Raw genomic sequence first — 22364 nt, 5'->3', positions numbered from 1 at the left:
AACGGTCACCAAGATGCGACGGAAGCTATTGCTTGGTGGTTGAGGGTGTCGCTTGGCGGTTAGCGGAGCTTTGCCTAGCGGTTGCTCCTAGCGGGACATTTTAGCGGAGGCTCGGCTCTGGGCGGTACATTAAGAAGAGGAGTTGATGCTCCGTCAAGAAGAGGAGTGAGTTGATAGCAATTGTCGCTGTTGCCAGATGGTTTTTTGCACTTGTCGGAGCACTGGTTGATGGGACATAAGGAATTGAAGCTTACTGCTGCAATTTTTTTTATACCGCTTGCATTGATCAAGTTTGGAGATGGTGCTTGGCGTTTGGCGCTTTTGGCGGTGAATAAGATGTGATGGGAGGCTCTTGTCGCTCGTCGAGCAGAGTTAACAGGACGAGACGACCCTTGTGTGCTTATCTTGGGCCTAGGCTTGACGTTGGCCTTTTGCTGCTAATGATCAATCAAGAGACTTGCGGCTAGATGCAACAAAGAAAGCATTTAGGAACATTTGTCAATATTCTTGATGAGAAGCTCTGTTAATAATCGCCTTCAAGACTAGTGAGGGGAGGCTTCGTCGAGAAGTTCCGCCAAGAGTGACGCTGACGGTGACTACTTATATGTGATGCAAAGCTTGACGCAGGTGATTGAGAATGGGCTTTTGCTTCATGGAGCATGACATTGACTAGAGGTGGAAGTTGTCGTTGACAGCCAAGAAGAGAGACTAGTTTGACGCCAAAAAGGAGAGCTAAATTGTCCTTATGGGTGCTCAGAGTAAACTTTTGGGTGTCCAGAGAGGTTTGGTAGAGGAAGCAATTGGCGGAGAGGATGGATCAAACAAAGAGGCTTGACGCTGAACAAACCAAACTGGGTGTTGGACCTTGGCGGCCGTCAACTACGAAGGAAATGAAGCTTGGATTTTGCTGGAACTTGGCACAACTTGAAGCTTGGCGGTGCAAGAGTTGGTGTTGTTACTGCTGGGGAGTGATGCAACGAGGAATGATGATTGAGTTTTGGGTGCGATAAGGAAGTCGGGGAGATGGGGCTCTGTTAAAGCCCAAAGCATGAGGTTCCGTCACATGACTGATGGCAAGCGGCGGATGAGCTCTTCAGCTTAGAGCAATAAGCTCTTCAGCGGATAGCAGGTGGCGGATGCTGGTCGTTGTGTCGGCCATTACATTAGGTGAACTGATCCGCTAACGAGGGTTTATTGCTTGTGAGGTTGGTGCTTCAATTAAGGTTTGCCGGCGTTGACGTGCGTGAGATTGAGCGATGACGCTGATCAAAGAAGATGAACAATTGCAATTGAATGAGGATGTCGTCCGACGTTGAGGCATGTGTCGGTGGTGATCAAGGAAAAAGATTGGGTGGACGCCAAAGATGGAGGTGATGCGGCGTCAACTCATTTAGTGAATAGCCAAAGGATGCAATGTTGATGACAGAGTGCATCAAATGAATAGCTGAAGGGTGTAGTGTTGATGATGGAGTGCGTCAAGGATAGCGGAAGTCGTAGCTAGCAATTGGGTGGCCAGAGTAAGTGAGTACCGACAGTTGTTTTATTTTTTATTATTTTTTTATTTTATTTTTTTTTATAGAGTTGGTGTTGTCCCGCCCTTAAGAATTGCCGTTAACCATCCTTTAGACTTGAAACCTTTGCAAGCACTGGGAACAAGTTTTAGGTTGAAAATTCTTTTTTGTTACCGCCAAGGATGGGATAATGTTGACGCTAGAGCAGCGTGCAAAGTTAACAGAGAACAAGTTGCCAAAGAAAAATGCTGGCGTTGACTGGTTTTGAGTTTGAGTTGACTTAACTCAAGTGTGTGAAAAAGTGACGAAGCCTTTGTGTTGGTTTCCTACAGACGGTGCCAATGTTGATGTTAGAAACCGAAGGCTCTAATTAATGTTAAAGAGAAAAGAGAGAGAGAGAGAGAGATGAGGCCGACAAATATAGTGGTTCGTCTCCCACTTTGGGGGAGACTACGTCCACTTAAAACTTTACTATGTGTAGGGCCTTGAGGCTCAACAAGATTACGAGAGTTGTAATAGGATGATGAGTAAGTGGGAAGGAGTTCCCTTTTATAGGGAAGAGAGGCTCTTTCCTTCACTTGTTTTCCAATGTGGGATACAAAAACAACTATTCTAGTTTAGAAAAGCATGTTTGAAGGCAACTTGGCAAGGTTGGTGTAACGTCCCATATCTTAAATTAACCGTTTACTAGTTATTTGGATGGTAAACGATAATTACTTCAACTTTTTACTCTGTTTTGATACTTTTAGTGGCCCTAAAAGTTGACTTTTGGTTCGGGTCAAAATTTAAGAAAATTTCCTTCATGAAAGTTGTAGAGGACGTTAAACTGGGCGCGTGAATATATGGTACATAAAAATTGGAATTCGTATGCGAAAGTTATGCCTTAAAATGTGGAAGTTACTGTGGTAGATTTCCATTTCTGGAAACCTACCCCAACTTTCTCTCTCCTCCTCTCCCTCTTTCCCCCGCGTTGGCCTCTCTCCTTCTCCCCTTCGTTTTTCCACCATCAGGCCACCAAACGGCGAGCCCCAGTGGCGGTCGACTCATCTCCTTCCCCCTACACGCCTGTGGTTGTGGGTCGTCGTGATTTGGCCGGAAAAGTGAGATATCTGGTTGAGATGATTACTATAGCAGATCGAAGTTTCCGGCGATTACTTTCGATTCCGGCCAGAAAACCCGGCATAGTAGAAGCGCCTCGAGCCATTTGTCATTTCCCCTCAAGCTTCTCTACGGCCTACCCGTCCGTCGGCCCATTCCAGTCCTCCGAATGACTCCTGGAGATTACAGTAGCTGGGATGCCCAGAACCATCGAGCCAAAATAGGACATTGGCCGTCCTCCATCAGTTCAGTGGAGATTTCTTGGTATCGCTAAACGCGGGCACGAGATCTGGCTCGCTGGAATGCAGCATGTATTACACACACTATCGATTTATGCTTCCATCTTCCGCGCAGCGGCAATCGTTCGCCGCTCACTGCCTTTCTTTGTTTCTGGAATACCGCCACCAACACATTTGACTTTAGATTCGGTCAAATGAGCATTACTCTGCTGGATATTCTTGCCATCACCGGCTTGCCCATCGATGGCGAACCCTATTTGCATGGTCAATTCGATTCTGTCAACTTCACCTCGACCATGGCCCAGCACGGTCGCAGCGCCCACAGTGGCTCCTACCCGCGATGGTTGGCGTATTACTGTCGGGAGCACACAATACGACCGGCGGAATCGCTTTCCTGGAGTATTGGCTCTGCAATTTCATCTTCTGCACCTCCTTCTGCAAGCGCATTAGTACTTGGACTCTTCTGGCGACGGCCCTCTACAACGGCCGCAATATCAAGCCACAATGCATCCCTTTGACACTAGCATGTCTGGTCCATTTTGGATTTTGGACTTCTGGATCCAAACTTACTTTCCATTCTTCCGCCGTGATGACATCCTGCCGCTTCCGCCGGATGACCAACTCTTAGGTCAATGGTTCAGCCGCGAGGAAAGGTACTCATCCCCTCCCTACTCCGAATGTTTTTCTTATCTGTACCTTCTGGATGAGATGCCATACTGCAATATAATCTTGGATAGAAGATTCCCACCTTTACTTGAAAATGGCTTCCTTCCTGGCGATCCTCGCTACAGTGATGGCGCGATCTCCTGCTCAGATATCAGGATCACTGCTGAAGAGCTTAGTTACGAGCTTTACGCTCCTAACCACTTCGCTCGCCAATTCGGTCTCGTCCAACTGGTGCCATTTCCTCTGTACGACGCCTGGAACTATAACACTTCTTGGCGTAGATTCGGGCCCCTCACCGGGCCTGTGCCGGCACAAAGTATGCTCGCATTGGTTGATCTTTCTGATTGGGCTCAGGTTATCAACGCCGTGGATGGGACTGAGGAAGGATAAGAAGACTGGTGGGAAAAGGTCTCCGTCAATTGGTGGACCCAGCGGGATGACAAACTCTTTGCAGCCATCTTTGGAGAACTGAAAAACCCCTACCCTGTAGATGTTGAAATGCTCGCTCGCTTCTCTGAGGATGCTACACAACCCCAGCCTCTTCCAGCAACATAACCGGTGCGAGCCCCTCGCCAAGCTCAGGCTGGTATCGTAATCCGCGAACCCCCTCTAGAGGTAAGTATCTTAGTTTTATCCTCTGTATCTTCCTTCACTACTTCGTTTTCACTCATCCTTCGCTGTATCAGGGAAATGCGCCACGTTCTGGCAACCGCACAATCCGTGCTTCCCCGGCCACTGGCTAGTCAGGAAAGCAGAAGATGGTGATCACGGAGCCCGAAGTTGAAGATTCCTCCTCTGACGAAGATAATCCGCAAACCGTAAAAACCCTCTCTTCTTAGGATTATGCTTTCTCTCTGAGCTAAGTCTGATCCTTTGATTCTGGCAGGTTACTGCTGCTTTGGCTCTCAAGCGCAGCCGCTCGGACCCTCGACTGACCCATGGGAAGAGGATGAACCAATCGTTGATCGACTGGTAAGAGACGGGAAACCCACGTTAGAATTTATTCGCCCTCTAGTCCAAATCCTATAACTATTTTGCTCGCAGGTTCATCGCCGGTCATCCGGACAAGCTGGGGAAGGCTCTTCGGCTGCTGGTGAAGGGACATCTACCTCGCCTGCCCAAGCGCCCACGGCTTCTGGTAATCTTCCACCTCCTGCCAGCACTGCGAGCGATGCACCATTGGCCTCAATTCCGGTGCAGGTCATAGACGACAGTTCGCCCAAATCGGAAGAAGGAACAGCCCCTTCAGACACACTGCCTGAGGAATTGATCACCGTACAACCCTTAGCGCAAATAGCGCTTGATGCAATTCCCGATGAAGCAGCTCAAGAGCCTGCACCGATAGCAATCCTGCACGTGCCTCCGGTCGCAGAGGTATACTCTCTCCTGAGCATAATGCCTTAGTCCTTATTTTATTTTCTGTGCACTCTAATAATTCTTCCTTAACCACAGAGTCCTGGTCCTACTGAGGAAGCAGCTATCGCTGCGGAGGTATCTGTCGCTGATCCTGCTGAACCAGTTGGTGAAGACATAGTGATTCAGGAGTCTGCCCCCATGCTCCTGAAGTGGGAGAAGGGGTAAATGCCGAACCAGAGACGGAAGCGGTTCCTATTATAGAGCCTCAGGAGGCCCCCGCTGCTGCTGCTGTTCCAGATCCACTGCCTGAGCCCCCTTCCAGATTGGAAAGGCTTGTTCGCGTCCTCGAAGTGGCCCCTCTAGGAGTTATAGATGAAGCGCGGGATGGGCTACAACGACTTCTGAGCCCCGACATCTTACTGCTGGGTGCGTCTGCCAGAGCCCAGGAATACTTGATGGTTCTTCGCCGCGAGCAAACCATCACTGAGATTGAGTTCACCGAGATATATGAGCTGCTACAAAATCTTCCTGAGCGGATTAATGAGCGAGCGGCCGCAACTGCGCAAGCCAGGCAAGCTCATGCCCACTACCGGGGCCTTGCGCAACAGACAGATGCTTCTCGCGACCTCTTAGGAGATAGGGCCATCCTTATTAGAGATTTGCGGATCACGCAAAATCATCTTCGGACCCAAATCCAGGAACTTCAAGCCCAATTGACTGAGGTGACAGCCCAGCTTGAACATGAGGAACTCTGCTTGAGCAACCCTTAGCGGCCTTTGAAGCATTGTCTCAAAACTTGGCTCAAGCCCGTGAAGCAGCCCGACAAGCGGAGCGAGCTGCTGCCGATGCTAGTTTCCGCCTGGATGAACACTTACTTCGCTTGACCCATACGGGCCGAAAACTCTAGGCCTCTTATGTTAGGCCCTTTTGTGTTGTATGAATAATACTATAATTAATATTTAATATTTAGCCCACTTTGTTTGGCCCAAATATGACTTTAAATTCTGGTAATTTATCACCTCTTTATTGATATCGAAATTTTTGAAAAGATAATTCCGAATTGAGCGGTTATCTCCTTGGAGATTGCCCTGCTTCCCACGCGTTTTCAATTACCTTCATTTATGAGATTCTAGCATTCAATTCCATTGATACTCTCATTGATGGAGTTGAAAGTACTTCAACTGCCCATCACGCAGTTGAGATTACAACGGCTGGAGCTATAAATACCTGCACTTGGGGAAATCATGAAGCCAAGCAACCATGTCTTCTCCAGAGATAACTTCACGAGCCTTGCTACTTTTCCTTCAGTTTCTAAAATCTTCCTCCCATGATCTCACCCTTAGCCACAAATCCATAGGCTTCATGGCTTAATCTCAAAACCTAGGTAGGCCTCATGGCCTAATCTCAGGTCCTGTGGCGTGTCTTTGGTTTCTAGGAATCTGGACGAACTCGCCAGTCTCAGTTAAACTGAAGAACACGCCACGCTCCTAACGCGGCAGAACCAGATTTTGAGGGGTCCGTCCCCTTCGATTGTCCGCATGGAGCAAGGGGCGGAGAGGCGGAAGGCCACTTTGAGGCCGACTGTTCTTTTTCCGCGGTCTACCTACGGGGTCCGACCACGAGACTTCTGTTTTTCCCCTGGAGGTAGATGTGGTTGTGAGTCGCGCTCGCTCTGGATACCATCTCCAACCCGGAGCATAGTCACCTGGAAGGGGTACGATGGATTATTCCCTTCCCAATTCCTCCGGTATAGACGATAGCAGTTGCGACTCAGATCAGAGGAGGATCTGGGTGAAGAGAGGAATAGTGCCAGCGGTACTGCCCAGATCCTTCTTGCCGCAACCAGATCCAGCCACTTTTAAAATTTGTGTTTCTTACTATTTTCAAAGCCACATTTGGCCTTATAATTGCAAGTGTACCCATGTCGATATGTTTTTTGTACTACCTTTGGCTGCAAAGCCACTTTATAAATGAATGTTTCTTTGAGCATAATGCAAAAAATTGCCAAGAATAATAAAGTCTCATGTACAAGCCATCATGTACATTCTTAACACAATTTGTCAAGGATAAACAAGTATGAATATATTCTTAGCACTTGATGAATACAATAATAAAGCCTCATGTATAGGCCATCACGTAACTATGGCCTCCTGTATAGGCCTGAATATAGAGTTGCCCCCCAATGTTCATCGGTGAAGCAAATACCTGAGATGAAGGCCACAAGAAGAAGGCCTGGAGAAAGACTTAGAGTTGATGCGAACCAATGAAGATTATGGTTGCCCCCCTGCCGGGTCAGAAGGTTAATCAGGTGGATCCTCGAACTCCCAAACACTAGGATAGTATTTCTTCAAGAAACGCCTGTTGATGGGGTTGCGATGGATGTCACCATCGATGTCTTTGAGGTGAAAGGCCCCTCGTTCCAAGATGCGGTGGACAACAAAGGGTCCCTCCCATCGCGGAGTCCACTTACCGCGGCCGGTTAACTTCTCACCAAGGGGTAAAACGGCTTTCCAAACAAGTTCTCCTTCTTTGTGACTACGACCACGTGTCCTCTTATCGTAGGCGTGGGCGATACGCTGTTTCTCCATCACCAAATTGTCCAAAGCCGCTAAGCGCTGCTCACTCAAATCTTCGTGTTCTTGCCACATCGCCTGAACGTAATCTTCACCGATCAAATGATGCTGCTCTTGCACGCGTAGGGAATGAACGTTGATTTCCAAGGGTAAAACAACGTCGTGACCAAACATGAGTGCATACGGTGTCGTAGTGGTGGGATTCCTCTTGGATGTACGATAAGCCCAGAGTGTCTCATACAAAGTATCGTGCCACTGTCGGGGGTTTTCCACCAGCATCTTCTTTAACAAGGTAATAATAATCTTGTTGCTGGCCTCCGCTTGACCGTTGGACTGAGCATAATACGAAGTGCTGTGGATGAACTGGATGCCGAAATTATTGACAAGTTGTTCGACCGGATCTCCCATGAACGCTGCCCCCCGGTTTGAAACGAGCACCTCGGGGATCCCAAACTTGCAGAGAATGTTATGAAAAATGAACTGGCGAATGGTGCTGCCAGAGGCCTCCTTTAAAGGCTCAGCTTCGACCAATTTGGTGAAGAAGTCAGTAGCCACGATGATGAACTTATGTTGGAGAGAAGAATGGGGGTGGATCATCCCAATCAAGTCCAATGCCCAGCCTCGCGCGGGCCAAGGCTTAATTATAGGTTGCATGGGGATGTTGGGGACATGCTAGACCGGACCATGTGCTTGACAATCTTCACATCCTTTGGCATTAATGCAATCCTTCAAAATCTTGGGCCAGTAATAACCGTGTCGCCGAATAAGCCATCGCATTTTAGGTCCTGCTTGATGAGCTCCACATATCCCTGTGTGCGCTTCACGCATTAGTCGTTTTGCTTCGCGGCCATAGACACACCAGAAGTCTATGCCATCTTCCCCACATCGTCGCAGCTCATCACCCCTGAGGAAGTAATTTAAGGCGAGAAAGCCAATCTTCCTATCGGCTGTGGGGTCTGGTCGCTTGAGGTAATTGATCAACGGGATGCGCCAATCAACATCAATAGGTTCTAGCACCGCGACCACTGGATCATCAGGCAGATCAGGCCGTGCGAGCCATGAGGGTAGTGTGCGACGCTCAACTTTCAGAATACGCTCGCGAACCCCATACTTCAATGTAATGCCTGTGGCCAGTTGAGCGAGCTCATTGGCCGTGAAATTGTGCTTGCGAGGGATGTACTCCAAATCGGCATCGTCAAATTGATCCAGAAGCTCAATGGCGTGGTTCAAGTACGGTACGAGCAACCAGCTGACACATCTGTATTTTTTCTGAAGCTGATTTATCACAAGCTGAGAGTCGCCGCGGATCTGAACATCCCTCAGCCCTAGTTCCAATAAAACTTCAAGCCCGATAATAAGAGCCTCATATTCTGCCTGGTTGTTCGTACACTTAAACTCCAGTTGGAAGGAATAAGAAAAACGATCGCTCGCTGGATTTTCCAGAACAATTCCTGCCCCTGCTAATGTTTCCGTTCTAGAGCCATCAAAGAATAATACCCAGGGCTGCAAGGAGATTGTGGCTTGGTGCCATACTGCGTACTCTGGGATGCGCACCAAATCTGGTCGAATCGTAGTGGCGGACGCTATTTCTAATTCCTCCATCGCGGGTATTTCCAACATAGGATTATGTGCCAGAAAATCCGCGATGGCCTGCCCCTTTACAACTTTTTGAGGTACGTATTGTAACGAAAACTCGGAAAGGGCCAGTACCCACTTGCCAATGCGGCCTCTTAAAATAGGCCGCGACAACATGTATTTGACCAAGTCAGTTTAGGCAATGATGCAGGTAGTAAAGGATAACATGTAGTGTTGCAGCTTGCATGCTGAGAAATACAAAGTCAGACACAGCTTCTCCATAGGGGTGTACCTTGTCTCACAGTCTGTCAGTGTCCGGCTTAGGTAGAATATAGCATGCTCAATACCCGCTTCATCATCCTGAGAGACCAAACTGCCAATGGAAGCTTCGGCCGCTGATATATATAACTTCAATGGAAATCCGGCCCTCGGCGGAATGAGCACTGGTGGGCTCACTAGGTAGCTCTTAATTCTGTCGAAAGCCTCTTGATGTTTAGGCTCCCAAACAAACTCATTCTGCCCCTGTAACTTCAGCAATGGCGAGAAGGGCTGGATTTTACCTGCAGAGTTAGAGATGAAACGTCTCAGGAAATTGATCTTACCCAACAGACGCTGTAATTCCTTCTTCGTTCGCGGGGGGGGGGGGGGGGGGGTGCGTTGATGACCACGTTTTCCTTGTCTTCAGGGACTTCAATTCCTCGCTGATGGACAATGAACCCAAGGAAATCTCCTACTTGGACCCCAAAAACGCATTTAGCGGGGTTCATCTTGAGCTTGTGTCGTCGCATTCGCTCAAATACCTTCCTGAGATCAGCGATGTGATCCCTTTTTTTTCGAGATTTCACCACTACTTCATCGATGTAAACCTCTAGAATCTTCCCCAGGATATCATGGAAGATTAGGTTCATGGCTCTCTGATATGTCACGCCGACATTCTTTAGTCCAAAAGAATGACCACATATTCAAAAACACCAGCGAACCCGGGACACCGGAATGCGGTTTTATACCTATCCTCTTCAGCGACCAGAATCTGGTGATATCCCGCAGTGCCATCCATGAAGGACAACAATTCATGTCCCGCTACGGCGTCTACTAACATATCCGCAACCGGCATGGGGTAAACATCTTTAGGTGTAGCGAGATTAAGATCCCTATAGTCTACGCAGACCCTCATCCTGCCATTCTTCTTGTGAACGGGCACTATATTAGACAGCCACTGATTGTATTTGGCGACCTTGATAATACCTGATTTATGCATTTTTTCGACCTCCTCTTTGACGAGGACTTGACTCTCTGAATTCATTCTTCGTGGTTCTTGCTTCACGGGCCTTTTGTCAGGGAGCGTTGGTAGCTGATGGCAAACCAATTCTGGTGATAGGCCGGGCATATCTTCATACTTCTCCGTAAAGCAATCTTTAAACTCTAGTAACAAATCGGCGAGCCTCTGTTTCTAGCTAGGCTCTAGGTAAGTGCTGATAGCCACTTCCATTGGCTCGTCCACTGTTCCCAGATTAATCTTCTCAATAGGGTCTCTGACTCTGGGAGGTGTATCGTCCAGCGCTACCGGAGCAAGCTGAATGTCTATTTCGTCCTCTCGCTCTTGATCAGAGAGCTCTTCATAGACGACCTCCAAGGTCGCGATTCGATCATAAGCCTCTTTTTCCACTAAGTATGATGACAGTCATTCGTATATCGAGTGGAAGGCCTCCACCTCCTCCTCTGAGAGGTCGTAATCCATTAATCATTTAAGGATTTGGGCATAGCGTGGCCGGGCCTCTCTAGGCCTTCTTTTGCGAGCGTAAGCCCCCACTGTGCCAATTCAGAGGCCGTCACCCCTGTGGGGCAGCCTTTATCATCGATGCCACTAACCTGTAATGGAGTAATAGGTTTCAAATAGTACCTGGCATCTACGTAGTTAGCCGAGACTGGGAATGGACGAGGGTCCGCTTTGATCACCTCAGCTGTGTCCGTCTCTCTATTCCACATAACCAGCTCCTGATGAAGTGTCGATGGTACGCAATAACTCCGGTGGATCCAGTCTCTGCCCAAAATAGCACTATAGGCCGCATAACAATCTGTTACAAAGAAAGCATACACCCCCTCTGCTGGACAAACCTTAATTCGTAAGAATAGCAATCCTAAGGTCTTCGTCACAGTTCCCGCGAAATTCTTGAGCGTAAGGGACGTGGACTGGATCTTCTCCCTCTTGATCCCGAGCAAGTGCATGGTCTTAGTAGTGACGACATTAACAGCGGCTCCGGTATCAATCATGATTTTACTAACTTTGGTACCGCCAACCTCTGCTGTGATATATAGTGGTCTCATGTGTTGGACCATAGCTGGCGTTGGCTTGGAGAAGTTCATGAATGGTCCTTTGTTTGGAGCCTCCTCTGTTTCATGAGGGACAGCCTATTCCACAGGTGTCGCGGTGGCTGATGTGACCTACAATGGCTGCGCATTCTCTTCTTCGGCTTCCACACAGTCCTGAGCAGCGACTGTTAATGCATATCTCACGGGGAGCACATAAACCATATTGCAAGAGACGTCGGTCATATCTGTCTCCTCCATGTCGTCTTCCAAGTTAAGCTTAGGTTCCTCGACAGGGGTATCGGCCTGGAACTGTTTAGCCAAACAATCCACCAACGATCCTTCTGTGAGGCCCTTTACCTCGCATTGCTCAAGCTCTTGTACCACGGAAACCCTTTTAGGAGTTTCTGGTTCCATGCGCGCGTCTGAGGCAGCGACGACTATACTTTGGACTTTCTTGGGTCTCTACTGTAAGGCGTCAGTAGTCCTGTCTTTGCCCCACAGTGTCTTAAAGACTGAAGTTTTGGCTTCTGGTTCTTCGCGAAATAACCGGCGCCTGACATGCGGTCGCCGGTTTCCTTTCGCGCAATCGGAGGTGTCCGCTCCTCAGTAATCCTGCAAAACACACTGGGCTTAGATGCCCCTGTCAGCGAATCCGCTTGTTTGTTAAAGCTGCGGGGTGGTCTTAACGGTTGAGCAGCTAACGCCTCCATTTCTCTTTGATACTGCTCAGGTGACTTGACCAGTTGTGAAGGCTTAATCAGGCCCTGGTCCAGAGCCTCTAGCACGCGCTTGGCTTCCCCAAACCGTCACTGCAGTTTCCTCTTTTTGGAAGTGCTTATTTCCACAGCCTTCCCCTTTTCTTTGGTGTACTACCTTCCTTCCTTGATGGTGGAGGTCGGCGCCGGTGGGATATAAGGCTTGGTCAACACGTCCTTACCCTTGTTCGCGATCTTCTCTTCACTCTACTGCTCAACCGCGGCCGCTCTCAGTTTTCTGAACAAATTGGAGTCCTTTGGGGATGGTGGTGACTCCATTTTCTCTCTTTCTCTCGGGCTAGAAGGCTGATAGTTCCACGATGACGAAGCCCACTTGACAGGCGGTAGGGAGCCAAAGCGAAATGTTTGCTCGACCTCTTCATGCGATACTTGAATGCTGCACTCTTCTTGGCATCGCGAGCATAGGACCACGGGCGAGGCTTGACTGATTGATTTAGCTTTATCCTTTGCGGGTGTTTCGTCCGCTGCGGATTTCTCACCTCGCTCCTTCGAGCTCAAATCCAGAGTCGGTTTCTTTTGCTTCTGCTTGGTCTAGTTCACATCTACCATGTTGATCCCAGTGTCAGGGAAGGGATCTAGATCTACTAGCGCTGCTGCCATGACCGGAGCTTCCACATGCAAACTGCCATTATTAAGCCATACCTGAATCTGGTCCTTGAGTTTCACACAATCCGTGGTGTTGTGATTCCACAAATTATGGAACTTGCAATATTTCTTCCCCTTCAGATGTTCTGGTCGGGGAAAAGGTCCAAAATCAGTCTTCGCCATCTTTGCCATCTTCGCGGCAATCATTTCGTCGAGAATCTCGTGCGCCTTGTTGGCATCATATGTGTATGTAGCGAACTCAGGTTTGGTGAAAGCCACCGATTTGAGCTTGACAGGCTCCTTGGAAATTTTCAGCTGCTTCAAGGAGAGATTCTTTTTTCCTGTTAACTAGTAGGGAGCGACATCATTCTCCTCTTCCTCATCGTCATCCTGGACCACCTCTTCATTGTTGTGATGGTAGTAAGGGTCATAAGTAGCCGGCTGGAAGCTCAGGGCTGCTACGGTACGGTGTTTTCCCGGCAAGTATGTCCCCCTGGATGCATTCTTCCTTGCATCTGTTTCCCTAAGGAGATGCTCGAAGCTACCCACCTCTGTGATGAGTTCCCCCATCGACTGAATCATGCTGCCATGCTGCTTCTTTCGTTGACGTGGTTCCAAACCCTTGACCGCCAACTTGACTAACTCTTTCTCAGGTAGGATGACGTTCAGCTTGGCTTTCTGAATTTGAAAGCGCTGAAGATAGGCCACAGCGGACTCTGTAGGATGCTGGGCCATCTGGGTGAGAGAAGCCAAGTCTACCTCAGGCTCGATAGTTCAAAAAGTTTCTTGGAAGAGCAATTCCATTGCAGGCCAATCCGCCACTGTTCCTGGTCGAAGCTTGGAAAACCATCTGAAAGCAGCTTCTGAAAGAGAAGTACCAAAGATCCTGCACTTGAGGATATCATCATTCTGGTACTGGCCGTACTGTACCCTAAACCTAGCCAGATGAGTCGCCGCATCCTCGGTGTCTTCCCCAGAAAAGGTAGAAAATATAATATTCTTATAGCCCCCGGGAAAAGGTGCGAGCATGATATGTGGTGGGAAAGGTCCCTCATAAACCCCATCCGGCTGGGCCCTAGGGTTAGCCAACCGGATCATCTCCTCTACCTCATCGCGTCTTACATATTCTGGGCCCGGAGGAGGAGGAGGTGTCGCCACAGTCTGGCGAGTAGCCTGCACAGGTATTGTTTGGTTTACAGTTGTCGGCCCCTCTCCGACGTGCACAACGCGGGTAGTAGCCTGTTACTGGAGAGTCACTGTAGGCGTTTCTTTCGACAAGGGTGTTATCTTGATAGGGGTGCCGGCATGGTCGATCCCGTAATAACTCCCTGGAAGCTCTTGATACACATTTTCTGCCCCATCGCTGTTGTATTGAATGAACGTAGCGGAGTTGGATGAAGTTCCTGCAACTTTTGAGGCCTGATGTTTCTGTCTGGTGGCCTGTCCGCTCAACGAGGTAGATTTTTCCTTGCTCTTTACTTTTCAGCCTTGTAGTAGCAACAGTAGCTGAGGAAGAAGCAGCATTGCTGCTAGTCTTCTCACGCTGATTTGGTGGTACGTACTTGCCTGAACGGGATGGTTGGCCAAGAGAGCTAAGGATAGCATTAGGGTCCCCTAAAGCTTTGTTCAACACTTCTCTCGCTTGGTTCAATTCTGCTCTCTCCATGGCCACCTCGTTCTCCAGGTTAGCACCATCCTTGCGAAGACCTCTCATGTCTGACGCGGTCTGCTTGGCTTGATTCGCGATAGCCTCCAAGATCTCTTTTTGACATTGATTCTTCTCGCTAGCGATACTGCGGCATGTGCCCTCACTGCACTCTCTGATTGTGCGATCTGTTGTCTAGTATCTTCTACATGTCGGGTAATTCGCTGATCTAGATCACGTATGAGCTTATCTGTCTTTGCAGTCTCCCTTTCGAAATCAGCGGCTATCTTCTTGCTATGGTTTTCGATATTTTCCATGATGATTGCGAACCTTACCTCGGAGGTTGCTCCCTCTGGAATAGGCTTCGGAATAAAAGCCTCTCTTTCTCCACTCCCCACCGTAGTGGTGATAGTGGTGGGGATAACAGGCTCGCTGGCCTGATCAGTATTGACACTCCGACCCTCAGTAATGGTCGGGCGACTCTCTTCTCGTCCAGTTGACATGTTAGGCGATTGGGACTGACGAGAGAACCTTTGAGTCACTTGTTCTTCAGAAAGACCACGATAGTCCGCGCGAGAATGCGGCCTGTAACTGGAGGTCTTATTCTAGGAGCAGCTAGCGTAAACCTTTTGGTAAGGGTTTTCGCTAGACTTCCCAATGGTTACTTTCACGAAGAGACAATATTGCAGGAACCACTGGGCGTGCCAAAATGTTTGGCTCCAAAACCATTTGGTGTGCAAACTGTCTCTTTTGAGCTTGTGATTGCCCAGGCGTGCCAGCACCGTGGGGTGCAGTCGTCGGGGTAGTCCCTTGACCTGACTTCTTCTTCAAGCATTTTGGACGAGGAGAGCACCAACCTCGCCACAGGATTCTTCTCTAGCCTTTCGGGAAAGGACTTTTGCCTTACGGATAATGACTTTGGGTGTGCTCTCTTTGGTCACCAAATCGATACTCAACGTTGTAGGTTGAGCAGAGCAATCACTGGGAAGTTCTGAGAAAGCACAGGGTTTGCTAAAGCGTATCTTTAGCTTCGTTGGGTTGCGAGGGCTTACCCTTGCTTCGCTGGTAGTATATGTGGCAGTAGCATTGACAGTCGGCTCGGAGAGACTAGGACTGAGAGTACGGTCGCCGAGTTTCAACAGGGTTGAAGGTTTGCTCCGGGGAGGCTTTGTAATCGCTGTGATTGATTGATTCGAGAGAGAGAGAGGTCTCCTTAACTTTGTAATGCAGTTTTTTAGTGTTTAAACAAATATACCCTCAATTTTAATGGCTTTTAACGATAGAATTAACGATAGTGAGTTAAGTAAAAGACGGATGTAAAAGTGAGTGAGTTAAGTAAAAGACGGATGTAAAAGTGAGTGAGTTAAGTGATATTGTTGAAAATACAGTGAGCTAAGTGTCGAATAGGTCATAACTCAGTGACCATTTGTGATATTTTCCTCCCTATTTGAATATGTTCTAAAGTGTGCCCTTTTGGAGTTGGGGTAATGGGTACTTTTAAAGCACTCCTCTTGGTTAAATTGCCCTTTCCTAGTTGTGAGTTTGATTGGATATTACTGTTTGGTGATGGATTTTTTATGTTCAATTCGAGTAGCTTTGGATGTGTTGCTTTGAATTTGATGCTTTTTGATTGTTTAGTTTGGCATTAAGAGGGAGATGAGTGAATTATGGTCTTTTACTACTGAGTTGGGTAAACCAGTTTAGTTTCTATTGAGTTGAGTGAATCATGCAGATGGAAATGCAGCAGAGCATGTAGGTTCCATCATACTCTCTCTTAAATACAAGTTGGTGAGTAACACTAAACATACAGTAATTTACCCTCAAAATAAATTCAGGTCTCCCTTTCCACTTTTAATAAAATGGAAAATTGGAAAGTCTAATTTTACATTCATAAACTTAACATGGTTTTCTCTTGCGCAATTGCATGATAAATCTTTAGGTGTCTCTTTGGGAGTTACTTGGATGTCTTATTGTTTGTTTTGAAAACATATTTTAATTGTCATATTCTAGCCTGTCAAAAACAAAAGGAAAAAAGTGTATGGCTTCTAAGGTATGGCATACAACTTTCATTATAGATTTGTATTCCAGCTTTGCATTTAGAAGGCTAAGGAACTTGATTTTCCAATTGCAAAGTTTCTATACATGAATTGTTTGGTAAAATTGATAACAAGGCTACCAAGTACATTGTAACTTGGAACTGGTAGGCAAGTGATGTTCTTGCTGTAGATTTTTTGCAAAAAGATGCACGACTTGCCGTTAGTGGAGAGATAGGAAAGCCATGTCCTGGTGGAACTTAAGAATGATCTCTATGTTGATACTGCCAGATTAAATGGTCCTTCTTTAGTCACATTCTTCCTGTGTGTCTATTTATGTTTTACGTGGCATATGATATTTGCACTTTATTTATTCATTGGATTCTCTCTCTGGCTCTACAGAAAATGATGGTAATTTTCACAATACTATCATTTTTGTTAATTCGTGTGCACATCAAATGGAGCTGTAGTTGTTAAGCACCTTTATGATCCATCTTGATTCCCCATTGCATAGAACTAGATAGGGTTGGTATTAGAAGGTGGTTTCTTCTCCAATTAAGTTTCTGTTGCTATGGATTCACCTCATACTTATATAGTCCATGGTTATTTAGCATCTTTGACTTTTATGGGTAAGAATGTAGGAAGGGGAGGACTAAAACTTTCTTTTCTTAAGTTAAGGAATTAGATTAAACCCTGTAAGTTGTTCATTACTGATGTTAAAATTGCTATTACACTAAATACAGACCGAGTTTTCATACATCTTGGAACAGGCTGCGTGTGGTTTCTTTGTTTGATACTGTGTACTTGAGAGGAGCTGGCTCAGTGATCAGGAAATTATTGTCCATTGATTGGTACCTGGAACACATCACCAAGCACCATAATGGGCATCAATAGGTGTCTATAGAAGCCCTTTTTGAATTCCGATGAATCTCATGGAGCTTACAAATTTATATTGAACAGGTGATGGTTGGATGTGTCTGCTTCTTTTTGAGAGCATTATTACACCAATGCTGTGGTTAGATTTGTTGGAGTTTAGTATCCAAAAAAGATTTGTTAGAGTTCAATCTAGGTCTAAGGTTAGTTGGGAATTTATCTGCAACTGTAAGTATTTTTTTTTTTTTGTTACAACAAAAGTGAGGATCTTTACCACATATGTCAATTCGAGTCTGAAAAATGGCTTATGTTTTTCCTCCTTCAAAAGTTTGTTATGTGGTATCATAAGTTTGAAATGTGGTATCATAGGATGTGAATCGGTGCCTATGATATTGGGTTTTTTTTTATCTGTTTTTTAACTTAATTTGGTGAAATTTGCTTAGCTGAAAAAGATGGTATTTAATAATATGTGGGGAGACGGGCATGTCTAGTAGTAGGAATATGATACAGTGATATACTGTTATACTTCTGATAGCTTTGTGTTCATTCTTTTTCAAAACCTCTATATATAGATGATTTAGAAGCAATGCTCAATGAAGCTATTTGAGTCATCTCAATATGTACTGTTGTAAATACAAGAACAGAATTACCCAGCCTAATGGGATGTTGTCAATAGGCCAACAATCAACACAAAGCAAGAAAGATAAGATCAACAACACACGATATGTTGACGCTGTAAAACCCTCCTAAGAGGTAAACAACTGCGGGCACTACGCCGGTAAAAGATGATCCACTAATAAAAGATTAGTACATAAAGAATTCACACAAACTCTACTTACTAGAACCCTACTAGAAAGGCAGCTTGATCTTGTCTTTGCTACTGAATCTGGAAAGTGGATCTGATCACCTTCGTCAATCTTGAAATGGCACAACACTAGACTCGGTTGTCAATCACCTCAAGGCACGAACCATGCATGAATGCAGCACACACGGAAGCATAAAACCAAGGCTTTGAAAGAAGGTATTTGAGATGATGATAATCCTTCAAGAGTTAAACATGGAACAACTCATGAAGAATTATCGAAACAAACTGTTTAAGCTCAAGGTTCTCTCCAAAGAAGTCGTAACCCTAGACTGCTCAATAAACATGTATTTATACTTGCGAGACACTGGAGCAACGCTAGGGTTTCTATTGTGCATGGGCTTTTAAAAACGTTTTTAATATGCATGGATAATAAACACTGTTTCATAGTAAGCCCGTTTTTTATATTAAGAAGACTCAGCAACTTAGTAGACAGAAAACTATGCTATCCTAATCTAGGATAGAAGAGCTTGTTCACTCCTAAAAGTAACATAACACACATGAATGCAGACTTACCATTTGAAGTTGCTGCGATGAGTTGAGTAGCGAGTCTTGTATGTGATCCTCCTTCTGAGTTCCACAATTAAGGACTATTATAATACATATGACTCTTGATTGTTTAGCTAGGAAATGCCAATTACACAAATATGACACTAACAACTGTGATAGACGATGGTAGCATAGAGAAGGTATGGTTCGTCACACCACTTTCTTAGGTGACATTTCGCAACATCTGATAGTATCCTGATGGATTGTATTACAAATACAGAGGCGAAAGAGGCGACGAGTTCAAGATCAGGAGCAGACCTACAAGCCTATTTTGAATCGATTATGATTTTATGAAGAGTGAGGAGGAGGAAGAAGAAGTTGACGACAATGGACAGGAAGTGTCAAAAGGAAGGTCATCTTTGAGATCATCAATAGGACTTTTTCCTTCAAACTACAGGTACCAAAATGTTTGAGACAGCTATAAGTCTATAACAACTATGAAGAAGAGGAATATCTAGCAGATGAAGAAAGTGATTTTGATGAGGATGATTACCATGGCGATGATGACTACTGGGGTGGTAACAGTGATATAGATGATTAAAGATTGTACCAAGCAGGGTTTCCCAAGCAAATTTTCTCTTCATCTATAAATGGGGAATTGCAATTGTGCCGGTGAAATCTAAATGCTGGAGATAATATGCCATATGCACATTTTGTATCGAGTCCAATTGAGAATTTGAGTCAGTGAAAAGCAGCCAAAGCAAAAGTAGCAGCACCAAAGCAGCAAAAGGAGAATGTCGTATCATTTCAAGAACCAAGAATTCTATAGAGCAGATGAAGTTGCAACCAGTTCAAACCTCTTTTGCAAAAAAATGCCAGTCCATGCCAGCCTTTCGAGTTGGATAAGGGAAAAATAATGCGATGGATATAATCTTAAGCTTGGTTACATTGTGGATGGCGAAAACTGAGGAGGATATTCTGCAGAAGTTTATTTGAGGCTGCTTTTTGGTTTTCTAGCGCATTTTGCAGTGTGGTATTTAGCAAGATTGTTGTTGGGTATTTCTTTCTGATTCTTTCAATTGTTCTGTATATGAAGATTTTGTTGTGTAGATTTGCCCAACTGTTTGTGCAAGTATTTGACAGTACAAGGAAACACAAGTCATGGATTCCAAATCCTTCATTTGTTATTTACAGTGCAAATACATGTTTGTAATTACAGTCTATTATTCCAACTATTGGATTATATTTTTTATGTTTGATGTAGAGTATACCAAGTTGTTTGAATGGTTTTCAAATTCTTCATGGCTAATAATGCAGCACAGAGTAGATTATATATGCCAATAATGAGTCATATGGAGGTATAGATTCCGTATGAACATATGATGTAGATTGTAGAGTCAATTCATCAAGAGAAGTTCAATGAAAATTCAGGGAAAAATAAGTTAATATCAAACTATACAATGATCTACATATTAAATCAGTCACCGAGTGTTTCTATAGACCCCCCACAACAGAGCCTTCGTGATCCCGAAAGATTCCCCCCAACCCGGCCAAACCTGTGTCCAAGTTAAAAGCAGCATCCACGTTAAGTTTAATAAACCCAGCTGAAGGTTTACTCCACCTATGTAGGACCCATAGACCATTATCACGAACAGGAGGAGAGTGAGCAGTCTTATAGTCATTCCACCATCCCAGAGTCAAAGGCACAATTTCATTACAGGATTTACATTCCTCATCCCAAATCCGTGAATTCCTGTTTCTCCATGTAGCCCAAATCAACATTAGGAAAGGAGAAAAGGCCGCAGGAGCGAGTGTATAGATAGCAATCAACCAATCTGCCACACAGGATGCATTAGTAAGAGTGGGGATATTAGCCACTTGAAGAATACTTACTGCATGAGGACAATCCCGAAGGGCATGGATAGTAGATTCCACTTCTTCATCACAAAAAGAGCATCGGGTATCCATATCAATACCTCTTTCACTAAGCCGACTTCGTGTAGGAAGAATATTGGAAGCTGCCTTCCATGCACACACCTTCACATTCCCTGGTACTTGAGCTTGCCAAAGTTGCTTCCAGAGAATGGCACTAGGATTAGGAGTAGAAGAATCATCCTCCAGAATTCTACTCCTAGCAATATGATACACAGACTTCACAATAAACCTGCCCTTCATATCACCTCCCCAAATCCACCTATCCGCGTGGTTAAGGGGACTCAAAGGCAATACTTGAATTTTGTGCACAATGTGTGGTGGGAATAAGGTAGATAAAAGCGGTAAATTCCACACACCTAGAGAAAGAAACAAATTGGTCACCACCGCAGCACTTGCTGCTTGGTAGGAGCTTAGGTCTTCTCCCAATAACCATGTGTCTGACCAAATATTGGTTGACAATCCATTTCCAACATGGCGGTGAATACCGGCCCGAAGAATATCTCTGCCCTGTAAAATACTCCTCTAAGCATAAGAGGGCTGGTCACCCAAGGAGGCTTCCCAAAAATTACACTGAGGAAAATAAATAGCTTTGAACCAACGCCCGATTAACGAGTCTGGATTTTGAAGGAGCTGCCATCCTTGTTTTGCTAACATAGCCAGATTAAAAGCAAATAAATGGCGGAACCCCATACCTCCCATGCTTTTGGGTTTGCATAACTCATCCCATGCACGCCAATGCATAGCCCATTTCTCCTCCGTACTACCCCACCAAAATTGGGCAACCAGTTGATGAAGCTCCTGAATAAAGGATTGAGGTAGCAGATAACAATTCATAGTGTAGAGTGGCATTGCTTGAACTACCACCTTGATGAGAATCTCCCTTCCTGCACTACTCAGTAATTTAGATCTCCAACCTGTCAGTTTCTTAGATAACTTATCTTTAATAAAAGCAAAAGTCTCAGTCTTGGAACGTCCCACAAGAGTTGGAATGCCTAGATATTTTTCATGTTTCGATACTACCTGTACCCCCAAAATTTGTGCTAATTGGTCACGCAGATGGGGAAGAACACTACCACTAAACACCACATTACTTTTCTGGAGATTCACTTGCTGACCGGATGCTTCCTCATAGGTATTAAGCAAGCGACGGATCCTGTAACAATCCTCAGAACTAGCAAAGGAATATAGCATGCTGTCATCAGCAAATAGTAGATGACTAATTATAGGTGCTCCATCACAAATACGCATACCCTACCAACTTCCATTCGATACCGCATGAGAGATGAGAGCAGATAAACCCTCCGCACACAAAAGGAATAAATAGGGTGAAATAGGATCCCCTTGCCTTAATCCCTATTGAGGAGCAATAAATCCCTTAGGTGCACCATTAATGTGAAAAGAATAACATACCGTAGAAAGGAAAAACATAATCAAGTCAACCCACTGAGTAGCAAAACCCATCTTTAACATGAACTGACGAAAGAAGCTCCACTCCAACCTGTCATCGGCCTTGGTAATATCTAATTTGAGGGCCAAGAAACCTTCTTGTCCACGCCTGAGCTTATTCATATAGTGGGCCATTTCTGGAGCCACCAGAGTATTGTCAGAAATCAACCCGTCAGGCACCAACGCACTCTGTTGGGGGGAAATAATGTCTGGTAGAAAGTTTTTTAATCTGTTAGCCACAACCTTGGAAGTAATCTTATACAACACATTGCAGAGAGCTATGGGTCGCAAATGTGACATAGTTGTCACTTCCTTGACTTTCAGGATGAGCACTACATGAGTAAAGTTCAAATCCGGGGGCATCTACATTCTAGTCAGCATCGAGATTACCA

Source organism: Rosa chinensis, chromosome 3 (assembly GCF_002994745.2).
Source record: "Rosa chinensis cultivar Old Blush chromosome 3, RchiOBHm-V2, whole genome shotgun sequence".
In the NCBI taxonomy this organism is placed as follows: domain Eukaryota; kingdom Viridiplantae; phylum Streptophyta; class Magnoliopsida; order Rosales; family Rosaceae; genus Rosa; species Rosa chinensis.
The sequence above is the reverse complement of the archived record's forward strand: the minus strand, read 5'-3'. Positions refer to the sequence as shown.